Source organism: Leptonychotes weddellii, chromosome 13 (assembly GCF_054177405.1).
Source record: "Leptonychotes weddellii isolate Sample4059 chromosome 13, ASM5417740v2, whole genome shotgun sequence".
Taxonomy (NCBI): domain Eukaryota; kingdom Metazoa; phylum Chordata; class Mammalia; order Carnivora; family Phocidae; genus Leptonychotes; species Leptonychotes weddellii.
The window spans coordinates 17,442,732-17,457,402 of record NC_138381.1 but is presented as its reverse complement, the minus strand read 5'-3'; the positions used below and the strand labels follow the sequence as shown (position 1 = coordinate 17,457,402).

General features: G+C 38.8%; 1 long non-coding RNA gene across 1 annotated transcript in view; it reads left to right on the top strand.

The window, feature by feature from the left end:
- The window catches only part of LOC115936931 (uncharacterized), a 414,283-nt gene extending 401,323 nt beyond the window's left edge, over positions 1-12,960 (top strand). The window contains exons 5-8 of the long non-coding RNA XR_014139578.1: positions 9,576-9,679; positions 9,765-9,874; positions 10,011-10,101; positions 12,220-12,960. This is a non-coding gene — a long non-coding RNA (uncharacterized LOC115936931). The remainder of the gene's footprint in view (positions 1-9,575; positions 9,680-9,764; positions 9,875-10,010; positions 10,102-12,219) is intronic.
- The last annotated feature ends 1,711 nt before the right edge of the window (positions 12,961-14,671 follow it).

Here is a 14,671-nt window from a genome sequence, read left to right as displayed (position 1 = left end):
TTTATCTGCGAGGAATATATGCAGGGATTTAGAAGACTCACCCACGTCTATTTTATTAACAAGAACGTACTTGAACTGAGAACTCAATCTCGCAATACAAATAGAATTCAACAACAGAAGGGAAGGGAGGAGAATAAATACGATTAAAAACCCACAGCCTTCTTCCCTGCTTAGTATCTCTCCTAAGAGTTAGGAGCTCTCATAATGGGATTATGGAGCTTCCAACAAAGTTAAATAAAATAAATAGATTCACTTCAAACAAGTTTCATTCCATAGCAGGCCCTCCAAAGACACACAATTTTTTTTTATTTTTGGTAAGCTACCTGAAATGAAACTACATGTCTCTATTTTTCTAAATAATCCACTGGGATGAATAAAAAGTGTTACATGTTCACAGGGAGTTGGGGATAGATTTACATGTATGTTTACTTCAATTTTGATGAAATAATATAAAGTAAATTCCTCCCCAGTCAAAACTTAGCCAAGGAAGTGATGACCTCAGACACATTCATGAGTATCTTGTCCTCTTCCTTCAGGGATTCTACTCCAGGTAACCATGATGCTACCAGTGAACTTGACTGGTTACTAAGGAACAATGTCAGAGTTAACAGTCCCTAAAGAGAAAATGCCAAATCAAACCAAGGATGTCTGTGTTGCAGTTATTATACTATAAGAGTCTTGACTAAATCACACTAAAGTATTAAATCATGGTCAAAGGTCAGGCTTCATCAGTTTCATTCTCCTTATTACATTTGTAAAAAAATGTAATAATCTATATTCATAGAAAAACAAATGTTTCAGTGAAGTGTTCGTCACAAGCCTTGAATTGCTATAGTCACTCTCATCTGCGGGAAGTGAGTCCGGGAGAAGTGGAGAGCCCATAAAGCTCCTGTTACCAACAGTGAACACACATTCCCATTCCCCAAGGTTACTGCCTGCCAAATTTGTCTTTGGGAGGTTATACCACTCTTCCCCAAATACAGTGCTCCAAGGCACATACTGAGATGTTGGTTATATTTTTCACTGCGGAGAGGAAAGTGATAAGGCCATTCAAGGCAAACTCAAGGAGAAAAACAGTTCCTTGACTTCTTGAAGAAGTGGACCCATGTACTAATAGCCCTTACAGAAGTCACCAGCATGGAAAAGCCTATATTTTGTTTCCTATCATCATTTCTAATATGGAACATAGGTGCCTGGTTAGACCATATCTTGGTGTTCCATTATAAAGCTGTTCTTCTGTGTGTCCAAAGAGGCCAGTTAGTTTTTTGGCCACTGGATGGCCATCTTTTTTTAGTTATTGGTCTTTTGTTATTCCTTTTTGTGTGAATGTGTATGGAATGGGGGAGGTGAACTTAGGTCCAGCTGAATGTCAGATCTCAGAGATGGTTCAAATTGCCTAGCTATAAGAAGGTGCCTGATTAGTAGAACTACTTCAAAGCCTTCATGATGCCACAGTAATAGGGTACATTTGGATGAGGACCAAGACAGACAAACTATTTCAAAACTTGTTTTATACTGAATAGGCTTAGAATCGACTTCCAGAAAGTCTAGCAGGGACACTCCTAGAGAAGATTATTAAAAAGACAAAATTTGTATTTATCACCCTGCATCCTTCTACTGGGCTGTTTTCCCCAGATGTTCTATGTCCTACTGAAGCCCCATCTGAGGTATAGGATCCAAGCTTTTTCCTCTCTGAGTGGTTCCCTCAGGTCTGTAACTTTGTAAATACCCTTTCTTGTAAAATCGTTTTATCCTGGCACTAGACCCTCTGGATTCAGCACCCAGATTTTCAGGCTACCTCAAGTTTTTATCAGATCAAGTTAATGCAGTAACAGGTAATCTTGTATTGTTGTATTTCCCTCCTGGTTAGCAGATGTGCATTCTAGCAGGAGTTCTCTAAATATATTTTGATTAAAAAGAGTGGTCCTCAGGGGTGTTGATTCCAATTCAATAAGGGAGATGTTTGGGGGTAGATGAAGTCTTTTGACTCCCTCTAAACCACACGGGGACAAGGCAATGACTATATACTCTGACTCTACAAAGACTTGCCCTAAAGGTTTATGCTCTATTAATAAAAGACACATGATTTCCCCGATAATTGCTTTTATCTACCACTTGATATTTGCAATAGAGGCATAGTCTCAAGAATTGCCTGGGGCAACTGTCTTGTTTAAAACTCATATTGCTTTAAATATACACATTTTAAAAGCACACAGTCATACTTTACCCATTTCCTATTTATGAAGTTTCCTGGGGACACTTTTTACCATAAATATTTTTGCAATACAAATATACAAGCTCCGTCTCTTATTTTAGAAGAAACGATTGGTACCCAAGACTTCCTTCCAAATTCCTTTTCATCAGCAGTTTATAGTCCTTTTTAAAAGCTCCCTTTTACTAAACTCCTTTCAGAGTTACAATTTTCCCTCTTAATATTATGATATATGAACATTTGAATACTTTTTTCCCCTGCTCTTCAAAATTCATGCTTCAATTGGCAACCTCTTGTATCTTTATACTTTCTTCTCTCTTTTCTCTTTTTCTTCCTTTGATGACTTTTTCTGAAACACACTGCTGAAAATCTTTCCCATTTTTCTAAACGGTGTTAAGCTGTAAATGGTACCAATTCCACAATTTGCTTGTCTCATTCTTTGCTCTAAGGAATATGACAGACAGAAAGGGGAGGCTGAGAAAGCTTAGAGTTTCACCAGGAGAAACCCAACAAATAACACTTTAAGAAGAGCGAATGATCAATGTTAAAATATGTGGCGCTGAAAATAAATATTTTGAGGGTTATAAAGATTAATGTCCTTCAGTACTAGACACACAGAAGTTCAAAGAACACTTAGGTTCTTCCAACCCCAATACTTACCGTACTTACCGTTTTGATTGATTAAGGTCATTTTCCTTCACAAAATCCTAAAATATCTATAAAGCAAACAAACAACCTAACAAGGGAATGTCAACAGGCATAAAGGGATTCTAAAAGGTTTTATCTTTAAATTGCAACCTGAGCTGATGTTAGGGGAACTTCTAAGAGTTACAAATGTGGTTTCCTAGTAGTAGTATTAGCCAATTGCTGGAGCCATGCTGTTCGGTCTGTTTGCACAAGAGATCATAAAAATTGCACATGGCTCAGCATGGCATCTGCTGAAGGATAAGAAGGTTTTTTTTCCTTCCATTATCCTAAAGAGATACCTCTGGCATTAAAACTCACATTAATCATTTACTCGTGGTTCAATTATTTTAGTTATTTCTGATTTAGATAAAGACCTTAATGATATGTTTCTATTGTACATGCCTAATTTTGTTTTTATTTGTTCTAAAGAGTAAGCTTTCAATTTATTTTATTTTATTCATTTCACCATTAATGAATGCTCTATCATCTAGGATTATTGGCACTACCCATCCAATTGTCCATGGTGGGAAACCTGGACTCATCCTTGCTTAAAACTTATTTACTAAATCTTGTAATTTTTTTCATCAAACTTCTTCATTAAGCAACATCTGAATGTGAGTAATCCACTGGGTACTGTATATCATCTATAAATTTTGCCAGTTGACACCCTCCTGATTTAATAGTTCTGTCTTCAGGGCCTACAGTGTGATGCCATCAAAATCCCTCTCCTGCTGATCTAGCCACATCAGGTTCTGTGCTCACCAGTTGTAGAAGCCAATTCCCTTTACAGTCAGCAGGTTCTTTATCAACTTTTGCCTTCATGAGAAAATTGGTGAGTCATGACTGTCTAAACCTGTTCTGCTCAAGTGGTATTGGGTAACCAGCAGTCATAGAACCATTCAATTTTAAATTTCAAAGATAGATAATTGCATTTTGTTTTGATCCTGAGGACTGCATGGAAGAAACTCCATAACGAAGCTTTTTCTTGGATGAAGCAGGATAAAGAATTAAAGGAAAATATCCTAATTTGATCATATTCCTTATGAGCTTTAACACTATTTGTTCATAAGAGATCTGTGTTTTAAGAGACAAATTTCCTCTCAGAATTTTAAGGTGTCAGGGGCTTTTTTGTTGTGATGGTTGTGGTCTTTTTCTTGTTCTGTGACTGGACAATGTACCTTTGGTAGATGTAAGGGTGGGCTGATGACAGTGATTTTAGTTAATAACAGTAGGAAAGTGTCTAAGACACCTGGATTGCAAACTCTAAGTTTATGACTGTCAATCTTCATTTGACTCATTCAAAGGAGACGTCTGTCTGGTTGGTGCAAATACTGAGGAAAGAGCACAGGTTTTGTGTTCCACATATATATAGATTAAAATTAAGATTCAGCCACTAACTCTGAATTAGCCTCACACAAAAAAGTGGATACTCAAACCTGTATTTCAGGGCTATACAGGGACAAGTGCACAATAAGAACTCAAGTGTAGACGTCATTATCATTATTATGATTTCTCCTTTTGCATAATTCTACCAATAAAAAGCCTGAGAATTCATCAGAAGGTTAATCTGGATTTGGAATCTCTTATACTCAGAAATCATAAGGCTCAAAAACGTGAGGTAGGGATTTACTGATGCATAATCATCATAAGACCTAAAAGGGAGAATTTAATTTTTATAGGCTACTTTTTTAAAGCTAGTCATTGGGTCCCATTATTTGATAATCACAGTTCAGTACTGTTCAGTCGTAGCCCATCAGGTTTATTCTTTCACATATGTATTTCATGCTATGTGTCAGACACCATTTTGGTCATTGAGAAATGTTTAGGACCAACTTTACTTTCACTTCAAATGAAAATTTTCCTACAGAGATTACTAGTTATTCTTATTTAATTATTATCTCTTCTCTGTTTACTACTCCCAAGGATGAAGAAGTGAAGATTACAAATGATAATTTCCCCACTAAATATGCACTCTCTTAGTCTAACTGTTTAAAAAACTGGGATGGAGAAACTGGTAGATCAGGAGGATCAAATCAGAGAGAAGAGCTCTCTGAACATGTAATGGCTTCTGTGGTTCAAAACACTCAAGTCTGGCTACCTTCTGGGAGAAGGTTTTAGACTGATAATAAATTGAAATGTACCTCATCTAGGCAATCTGCAAGACTGACTTTCCCCTTTCCTTTGGTTGATAAAGCCTAGAAAAGTTATCAAGAGAACTTTCTCTCAAAGGAAGCAATACTTTTTAACAGATAGACATTCAGATGTCCAAGGGAATGGGCCTTGACCTAGCTGTTGGGGCACATAATATCTGCAGACTTGGGCACCACTTCTGTTCAAAGTTTGGCCCTGTGTGAGCAACTTCTCTGGCCTTATAGCTCTGCCATTTTGGAGAGCATTGGAGACATGACGTAAGTCACAGGAAGAAGAAGAAAAGTTAACCTGCAGTTTTTAAAATCCTTCCCTAAGATGTATACCCCAACCTTGCACAGCTATTTATTTCTAATTAACTTGTTAATAAAGAGACGTTCTCTACCTTTTAACAAAATTTGACCCAACAATCAACTGATATCCTATCTAGACTTGACTCCAGCTTCTACTCCCCCAAAAAAGTCTGTCCAGAGCCTCCAGATATAACATTTTGCCTGGTGAACAGAAACACTTTAACCATAACTGCAGTTCTGTTGACTATTATCAGTGAAATGGAGCTCATCAAGAAAATGGTGAGCATCCATGAAAACTTTCTGCTGTATATTCATTCACGGATTCATCTAAAAGAAAATTTCAGAGCAGTGGTAGGTAAATGAAAGGCTCTAGAAATATACAGATGACTCAGGTCTCATTATCCTGGAAGTTAGACATGTAAGTGAAGATTCACATTATGGAGTTGCATGTCTAATAGAACATTATCTAAGCTCAGAGGAATGAGAGATTTCTCTTGGAGGAACTAGGATGGCTTTGTAAGTATCACTTCCCATTGTGAGCCTAGACTGAGGAGTTGCCCCAGGAATCTGGAACTTGGAGCTTTATCCAGGGATGTGAAGTTTTTGCAGCACACAAAGACTCCTGCTTCACTACACACCCTTAGCCATGTGCCCTGGCAGGGAGTGCTGTCTGCTTGAAAGAAAGGAAGACATGGAACCATGCAACCCTAAGGTCTCTAAATTGGCTATTCCCTCTAGGCAACTTTTGCTAATTCACATAAGGGTAAGCTGATGCCCTCTTGGAGAAGCAGTATGTTTTACAAAGAGGAATAATCCAAAAGGCTACCTTCTCCTTGGGGAGAAGCAAAATCAAAAGCCAGCAGACTCTTTACATGAATTTCCGTCTAAAAGAGAAAAAGACTCCAGATGCCAGGCACTGAAATTGAAACCAGATAGAAACACAAAGATTTGAAGTTGGGGGTAGAAAGCAGAAGGAATATATTTCCTGAATGGACCATTGACCTACAATGAGTATAATGGGTATAAGTGGCCTTGTTTGTGGATGTGATGAGAAGGGGGGACAGGTGTCAAAGAGGGGGTGAATTTGAGCTGTATGACGGAAGAAGAAAATGAGGAACAAGAATTCCAGGCATAGGGACCAACCCTGCAAAAACTCCAAAGGGTGGAAGGCCATGGAGTGGTAAGACCACATCAAGACTTCTGGAGCAGCTGTGACATAGAGTGCATGGGTGATGAGGGTCAGGAGCTCAGGAGCAAACATGGAAAGGGAAAGGAAGGCCAGCTCTCAAAGACAATGCACACATAATCACCAGGACAACAATTTCCTCTTAGAGGGAACTATTTGCGCACTTGAGTGCTTCCTTTTATTAAATAATTGGATCTGTGCACCAAATTAGCTTCCCTTTTTGCTTTGGTTGTCACAAAGCTCTGGGCTCTGTTGTAGACCAACCACGGCTTGGTGCACCACATCTTATTAGTGGGATCTTGTGCTGTTACCCTTGACCTAATGTGATTGCAAGGCACCCATCGTCCTGTGTATTAAGCCACCATAAATCCCTTTAAAAAAATCGTCAAAATATGAGTGCTTCATAGAAATAATATATAATAATGTCTTCTATTTAACGAACAATCGGTAAGTGTTTCCTGAACAACTCTGATAGTTGGTTCTATCATTTGGAGAGTGAGAAGCACAAGATTCATTTCATATTCGATTATTAGTTTGTAATCTCTTTGAGAATATAAGTCATGTGCAGATAACATAAAAAGGAGTAGTACAAGGCATATGCAGGATTAATATTTTATCTATTTTCACTGCTACAGGGGTCCTTGCAATAAAAACATTGCAATACTTCTTCTTTGGGTGATTTAAGAACTCCACTGAGATCTCCACTTGCTACTCAGACCCCTTGAAATCTCCCCTAAGGCCCCCCAACCCCTGGCACCACAATCTAGCAACCGAGGAGCTAGTGCTGGGCACAGCAGGGACCTCTGCCCAGGGACTGGGGCAACTTGGCTCTGCTGGGATGGGGCCCACACCCTGGCTTATATTAAATATTTTGAACATCACCCCTGAGTTGGTATTAGGTGCTAAATAATCTGTCTTAATGAGATCATTGCTATAAATAATAATAGTTACTATTAGCCAGTCACTTACTATGTTCCAATTTAACAATTATAATTACCCATTCAGGGAGTCCTTTTTAATCCCATTTTACAAACGAGGCAACGGGTGCAGGGAGTATAAGTAACTCGAGCCACGGAGAAAGCCTCGTTAGCAGAGGAGTCAGTTCTCCAACCCTGGTCAGTCAGATTCCGCATTTGGAAAAGGCTTTGTCATCCTGCATGGGATGGCCGGTGGGAGAAGCAGCAGGAAAAAGTGAAGGGGGAGGGCATTCCTGGCTGGAAGGAAGGGGGGCATCAAGGCATGTTAGGCAGGCAGATGAATCTTCACATGTTGTTCTGGATTCTTTCATTTTCAGTTAAACACCCTGTAAGTTGCATCTACTTCTTTATTTCTTTTTTTTAGGTCACTAATATACTTCATAGTAAGTTCAGCTACCGCAGAGTAAATTGGGCCTTCTTGGCCCCAAAAGGCACCATCTGGTTTATAAAACAACAGTGTATGCCCTCTGGATAGTTTTCCCTTAGGAAATTCCTCCTTATCTGCTGTCTGGTTACGAACTTAGGGATAATTTTCAGACTTTCTATTCTAATCATTTTGTACTGTGGTTGTTTGGTTTATTTTGCTTAATTTATGAAGGAAGAAAATACCTCTTGTAAAATATACACAGGTTTAGTCTAGCAGTAAAAAAACTTCCTCAGATTTCCAGGGCAGGAATAAGTTAATCCTCCACAGTTAAGGAAAGATTTGAGCAATTCAGAGAATAATTGAGAAAGGATTAATTGGAGACCCATTGTGGAAGTGAAGAGGTTTGAAACAGAAGGAAGAATCAAAGGGAAAGGAGATGCTCTTTTTGGTGATTGTTTCCTACTCTTATTTTTTCTTCTCTGGTAGTTTAAGCTTTAGGCATAATGGTAAGGCTGGGAAAACTTTGGGGGCAAGTAGGGGAGGGGGGGTCAGGGGTCTACAATTTCAAAATAAGGATTCATCCTATTGAAGGGCAGAGATGAAAAAGGTCTTCACCAGTGGCAATCAGTCCTGTGGTTTCATAAGGGTCCCTGGTGATTCTAAACACACTCCCCCACCCCGTTTCCAACATCCGGGGAAATGGCCGGTCTGCGCCTTCTGGAAATGTTACTGTCCTCTATTCACTCACTACCTTTGGTGGCCACAGTTTGTTCTTTCTCACTCTGATGTGAAAAATCCCAAAACTCTCCCGTCCTCCATCTCTCATTGCCACCCACCAGGCCTTATGTCAGTCCAGAGTCCCAAACAACATCATTAGAGGGGAGGAAAAAAATCCTGTACAGATTGGCTGGCTCCCTGGCCTGGGCTGGTTCAGGCAGCTCTTGGCTTAGATACCCTGCTTTCCAAACACAATCTGTTTTCAAGATTCCTGGGCAATTTCAGGTCCAAGAGGGGGGTTTGGTCTTAAGTTCACCAAACTCCGTCTCTTTTCTGTTGTACTCCTCTCAGGCGTAATGAGACCCATTTGCCCAGACTCAGTTTTTGGGCTTATGTGACTAAGCCATGTTCTTGGCGCTGGAAGGATTTCCTGCCCTCTCCTGGCTCAGTGTTGTTTTCTTTCTTTCATAACTTTGCTCTGCCAATGGGCCAAGCATGACTCCATTCGATTCTACCCTGGAGGATTTTGGAAGTGGAAAACTACAGAAGATGCTGAGTGGCCACATTTAAAAAGGACAGTGCTCTTAATAGGACATAAAGACAGAAGCTCAGAATGTGGGCCAAAACCTTACCTTTGCAGGTCCCACCAGAGCACCCAATTCTGTGTAGTGTGGATCCTGCTGCTGGCAAAGTGCCAGAAAGTGTGGCAGAGGGGGTGGGGGGGGCAGGAATGCAGAAGGTTTCTGAAGCACTCTGAAACAGATTGATTATCTATATGAGAAGTGTTGCTTCACTGTGTGTGTGTGTGTATGTGTGTGTGTGTGTGTGTGTGTGTGTGTTTATCCTAAGTGAAGAACTACTTTACAGCTTACTCTCTAGTTCTAAGAGTAATAGACAATTCACTTCTTTTTCAGTGTTTTTGAATATGTTTTTAATATGTCCTTGGGTTATCCTTGGAACATCATTTCCTTGTTCTTCTGTGACACAGAGATGCCCTCAGAGGAGGTAGGAGCCCCATTTGTCCCCACTCTGAACGGCCCTGAGACGCCATTTTTGGCCTCTCTCTGATCAGCAGTTCCAACAGTTCTCAAGGTAAGGGGAGCTCCATTTTTAATCTTGGAAAACTTGTTTTCCTTGCAAGTCAACTTCTTTTTTACACCCCTCTCATTATTTTCAGGACAATGGCTGTGTTCAGAATGATTAAGGTTTCCAGAAGTCAGACCTTCAGACAAGTGGAGATTCCCAGAATTCTGGATTCCAAAAATGATGTTATGGCAATGTTCTAAAGTAAGAGAGTTACTAAAATAGTAAATATAATTTATAAATACACCTTGTTGGTTATTAGGCCAATTATTTTTCATTATTATTAATTGCTTATAATTACTATCAATTACTTAAATTAGTTCATTTGATCTTCACACAGTCCTTTGAGATACATATTCTTTCATCTCCATATAATAGATGAAGTAGCTGAAGCTCAAGAGGATCAAAACATGTTTTAAGTCATGGAGCTGGTAAGTAATGATGCTTTGATTTAAGCCCAGGTCAGCTGGACCCGAACTACCCTCATCTTAACCACTTGCATAGAAGCCTAAATTTCAAATATGACTTATTTTCAAAATATATTATAAATAAAATATGTAAAATCATATAAAATACATATTTTATATTTTTATGAAATTTTAATGTTTTTGAAAAAATTAAAGATTAATTACAGGCAAAAAAAACACTTAGCTTTTTTTTAAAAAAGTTTTATTTATTTATTTGAGATAGAGAGCTAGCGAAAGAGAGCACAAGCAGGGGTGAGGGGCAGAGGGAGAAGGGAGAAGCAGGCTTCCCGCTGAGCAGGGAGCTGGCCTCAGGGCTCTTCAGGCTCCACCCCAGGACCCTGGGATCTTGACCGGGATCTTGACCGGAGGAAAAGGCAGACACTTAACCGACTCAGCCACCCAGGTGCCCCACTTAGCTCAGCTTTTTATCAGCTACTCAGTGGTGACTTAAAGATCAGTTAGAAACCATTGGTTTAAGTGGACATATCAGAACTCTAGTCCAGGGAACGCATAATAGTTTCAGTTCCCCTACTTTGACCCGTGGAGTCAGTCTGGTTTGGAGTGCTGGGTTGAGAGAGACTCGGGGCCATTGCTGGGTTAGCAGAAGAAAAACACACTTTAGAACTATCTGCTGTGATCTCATTCGGATAATGATTTGAACAGTCTATTTTAAAAAATCATGAGACATCAGGGAAATTTGAACACTGAATATTTGATGATATTAAGGAATTGTTAATGTTTTAGATATGGTAATAGTGTTGTGGTGATGTGTTTGTGCTTGTTTCTTTCAGAAACACATTCTAAAATATTTACAGATGAAATGCTATGATGTTGTAGATTCGCTTCAAAGTGATTAGGGTATGGGGGAGGGTTGGGAAATGGTGCTAGAAAAGGAAACAGGTGGAGGTATAGAGAAAACCAGATTGGCCCTGAGTTGATAACTGTTGAGGAATCATTAAAATAGTCTTTCTTGCATATGCTTCAATTTTTCCATAATACAAAATTTGTTTTTGGAAAGGTTAAATCAAAAATGTTTTTGAAGGAAGGTAAAAGACATATCTACCATGGACATGATGAGTGAGGTAAAGTTGGAAAGCTGGTGGAGAGGGCGAGGAGGTGCCCTCCTGTGGACTAAGAGCTAGCTCTATGCTAGTCTCATAGAATTCTATAAATGAGAAAACAAGCTCAAAGCAGGAAGTGACTTGCTCAAAATACACTGCTAGAGAATAGAAGGGTTCAGCTTAGTGTCCAGGGACCTTCCCCCAGCAGCCTCTCCACCACACCCAGCCACACTCCATTGGTACCATATTTCAGAGTCAGAGAATAAAAAATATTGAAGTACTCTTTATGTTCTTCGGGATCCAAAGTATCCAAAAGAATTGTGTGAACAATTCAATGTCAACTAACCAGAAAGGGCTTTTTAAAAAATAGTTTAATTGTATTTTAATTGAGGTTTTGTAAACTGTAGTTTACTTTTGAGCTGACTATAGATTAGCATACAGTTGTAAGAAATGATAGAGAGATCCCGTGTACCTTTTACTCAGTTTCCCTCAATGGTAACACCTCGCATAACAGTAATAGAATACCACAACCAGGAAATGGGCATTGATACAATCCACCAGTCTTATTTGGATGTCCCTGGTCTTCCGTGCACTAATGTGTGTGTGTATGTGTGTGTGTCTTTCCATGCCTTCTATCACATGTGTAGACTACTGTAATCACCACCATAGCCAAGACATATAAGTGTTCCATCACCACTGAGATCCTTACAAAGGGGTGTTTTAATAGATTACTACCACTGAGCATAAAATGTATAACTAAAAAAAAAAAAATTACTGCCAACCCATAAATCCTTTATTTTCTACCTGGATAGGGACTTGAGCAAGGAAGAGAATCAGGCTAACTAAAAATGGAATCTGAATAAAAGAAACTCAAGTAAATTAGTGCAGGTACATAAATGGCAAAGGAGCCCATTTTTAAAAGTCAAGAATATTTTTAAGAGACTATTTTATAAAGCTGTATATAATAATAAAACCCAACTTTCACACATTCAGATAACCAGATTTTTTTCTTCTCTTTTAGTAAATGACTTAACTTCTCTCAGATGGAGTTTTTCATCTGTAAAATGTGGATAATTATACCTATTTATGGAGCAACTTGTGAAGATGGAATAAAATAATATATAAAAAAGCACTCAAGAAATGGTAAAGTACTACTGCTACTAAAAGTCTTGTGATGATTTCCATGAAGAGAACACAAATGATAATTAGGCTGACATCAAGAATTTATTTTTGAAGAGAATCTTCCAGGATATACCATGCAGCCAGTCCTAGTTTATCCAGTCTACTACACATCCTGTTCCTATAGGCCCATAAAACTGTCACGATGCTCTTTATGCTAATTCAGAGAAGCTGAACAATTCTGAAACATCTTGTGTCTCATCCAGGGAAGAGCCCACTGGGGGTTTTCAAATTTGGGGAGATAGACAAGATCTTAATCCAATTGGTAAATGACTGTGTTGACACCCAGAAATATAAAGTGACTTTTGAGCGTGTTGTTGATATTTTACTCTAGTCTAACATTGTGACGTAATCTCTCAGACATATAGTGATTGCAAGTTTGCACTTTGGTATTTGATTCACTGGGACATGAGATGCCTTAAGAAATTGGTGCCCCCAGAGAGGGGGCAATGTGGGGAAGTTTGGAAGGATTGAGATCATGAACCAAAAGCCATGGATACTGGAACAGGCCCTGCAACTAAAGGCAAATCACTTCACTTCTTTCAGGCCCCTGAATAGCTCAAGGGGTTAACCCATCAAACTCCTTTGATGCCTTCATTTCTCCATTTCTTTTGAGTATTTAAGCTCTCTTTGGCTGATGTGACATATCTTCAGCTCTCAGGAAAGTGGAAACATCGAATCAAACATGCTTCTTGTGCAAGAAGGAAGGTCCACTTTTAGGACAATTCATTAGTCATCAGAATTATTTTTATTCCTACCATGTAAAGATATTTCAGTTTTTAAAACAAGTATTATGAAGCCCTCTCTTCTCAAATACCTCCAAACAGAAACCACCCTGGAAGGATCAGATCTTAAAGAAAATTTTGGAAGTGGTGGCCTTGCCTGAAAGGCTCTATTTAAACACTACTTGTACTATTAAATGCCAAATCCTCAGCTCTATGCACTGCTTCATTAGTTATTAATGAGGCAACATATTTGTTCAAAATTTATGACTGTTGATTTGCTCCCATCACTGTATGAAATATTAACATAGCATTTGTACTTGCAACCATTTGCAGACATTAGATTGTATATTTGCATATTCATGAACACTCATAAATGTTTAAGGAGACAGCACAGAAAGCATGGGAGCTGTCAGACAGCCAGTAAAAAGGCATATTTACAGCGTTAATAAGTATTTGAGTTTATAGGCCAAAACGATGAGTAACAAATTAAGTGAATTTCTGGTTTGCCTATTGCAGAGAACTAGGGGTTTTACCATTTTTTTAAAGCTTTGTAAACTTAAAATTCATTTCATAGATGCTGAATAAATGCTTATTGTTTAGTCACAAAAGCTATGGCCTCAGTGTAAAGAAATTCCTAAGAGTGTCAGGCTTTTAGAGATTTCATTTGCAGTCTTGCTGATACATAGCCTTTCTGCCTTGGGCTTGCCTCCTATCAAAGTAATGTGAAAAGCAAAATGTGTCATATACTGAGGCAGAGTTATTTTTGATTTTAGTTCCATCGAGGAATTTGGACAAATAATATGCCCTGGTGTTGCATCATCAGCCAGTGTACTTGACCTAGTCTGTCAACCTATTAAAACTTGATCCTGGAGATTAAAACGTTAAAGCATGGAACATTAACGGGATAGGCATCCAGCTGACAAACACCTGACTTACAAATAATCCATTTATACAAATTGCCACTAACATCCCACCAACCTATTCTAATACAAGGAATATCACCCTTTGCATGGTGAAAAACCTAAGAACTTTTGGAAATTTTATGAGTTGATAATGGGGAAAATGTTAAATTGGATCCCTACCTCGCACCATACACAAAAGTCAATTCCAAGTATATTGATGAAATATATCTAGATGAAAGGAATAACTATAAAGTTTATATTATACAAAACCAATATAGGAAAATATCCATGTGACCTCAGGGCAGGGAAAAAGTAATCAGCTCATCTTACGAACAGTGCCACTACCTGGGTCATATCATTGTTAAATATCTCACATATCACCTCTAGGTAAATGGATGTGTGAGTTCACCTTATCCTTGTACCATCAGGAAAAAGGATTATGGATTAGCATGTGGGTCATAGTTGGCCTCTGTTGTGATGGCTTAATTGTTCTATTGGTCACTGCTAGCCCCACTGGCATTTCCTACTGAAATCTGGTAGATTTATGATCTGTTCCTTCTTGGCTCACCAAGGACCTGGTGGTCTTCTCAGGTGACACTGTCCCAGTTCAACTTTTGCTCATCCTATTTGTCTCTGACATCTGAAAATAATTTTCATTTGATATTTA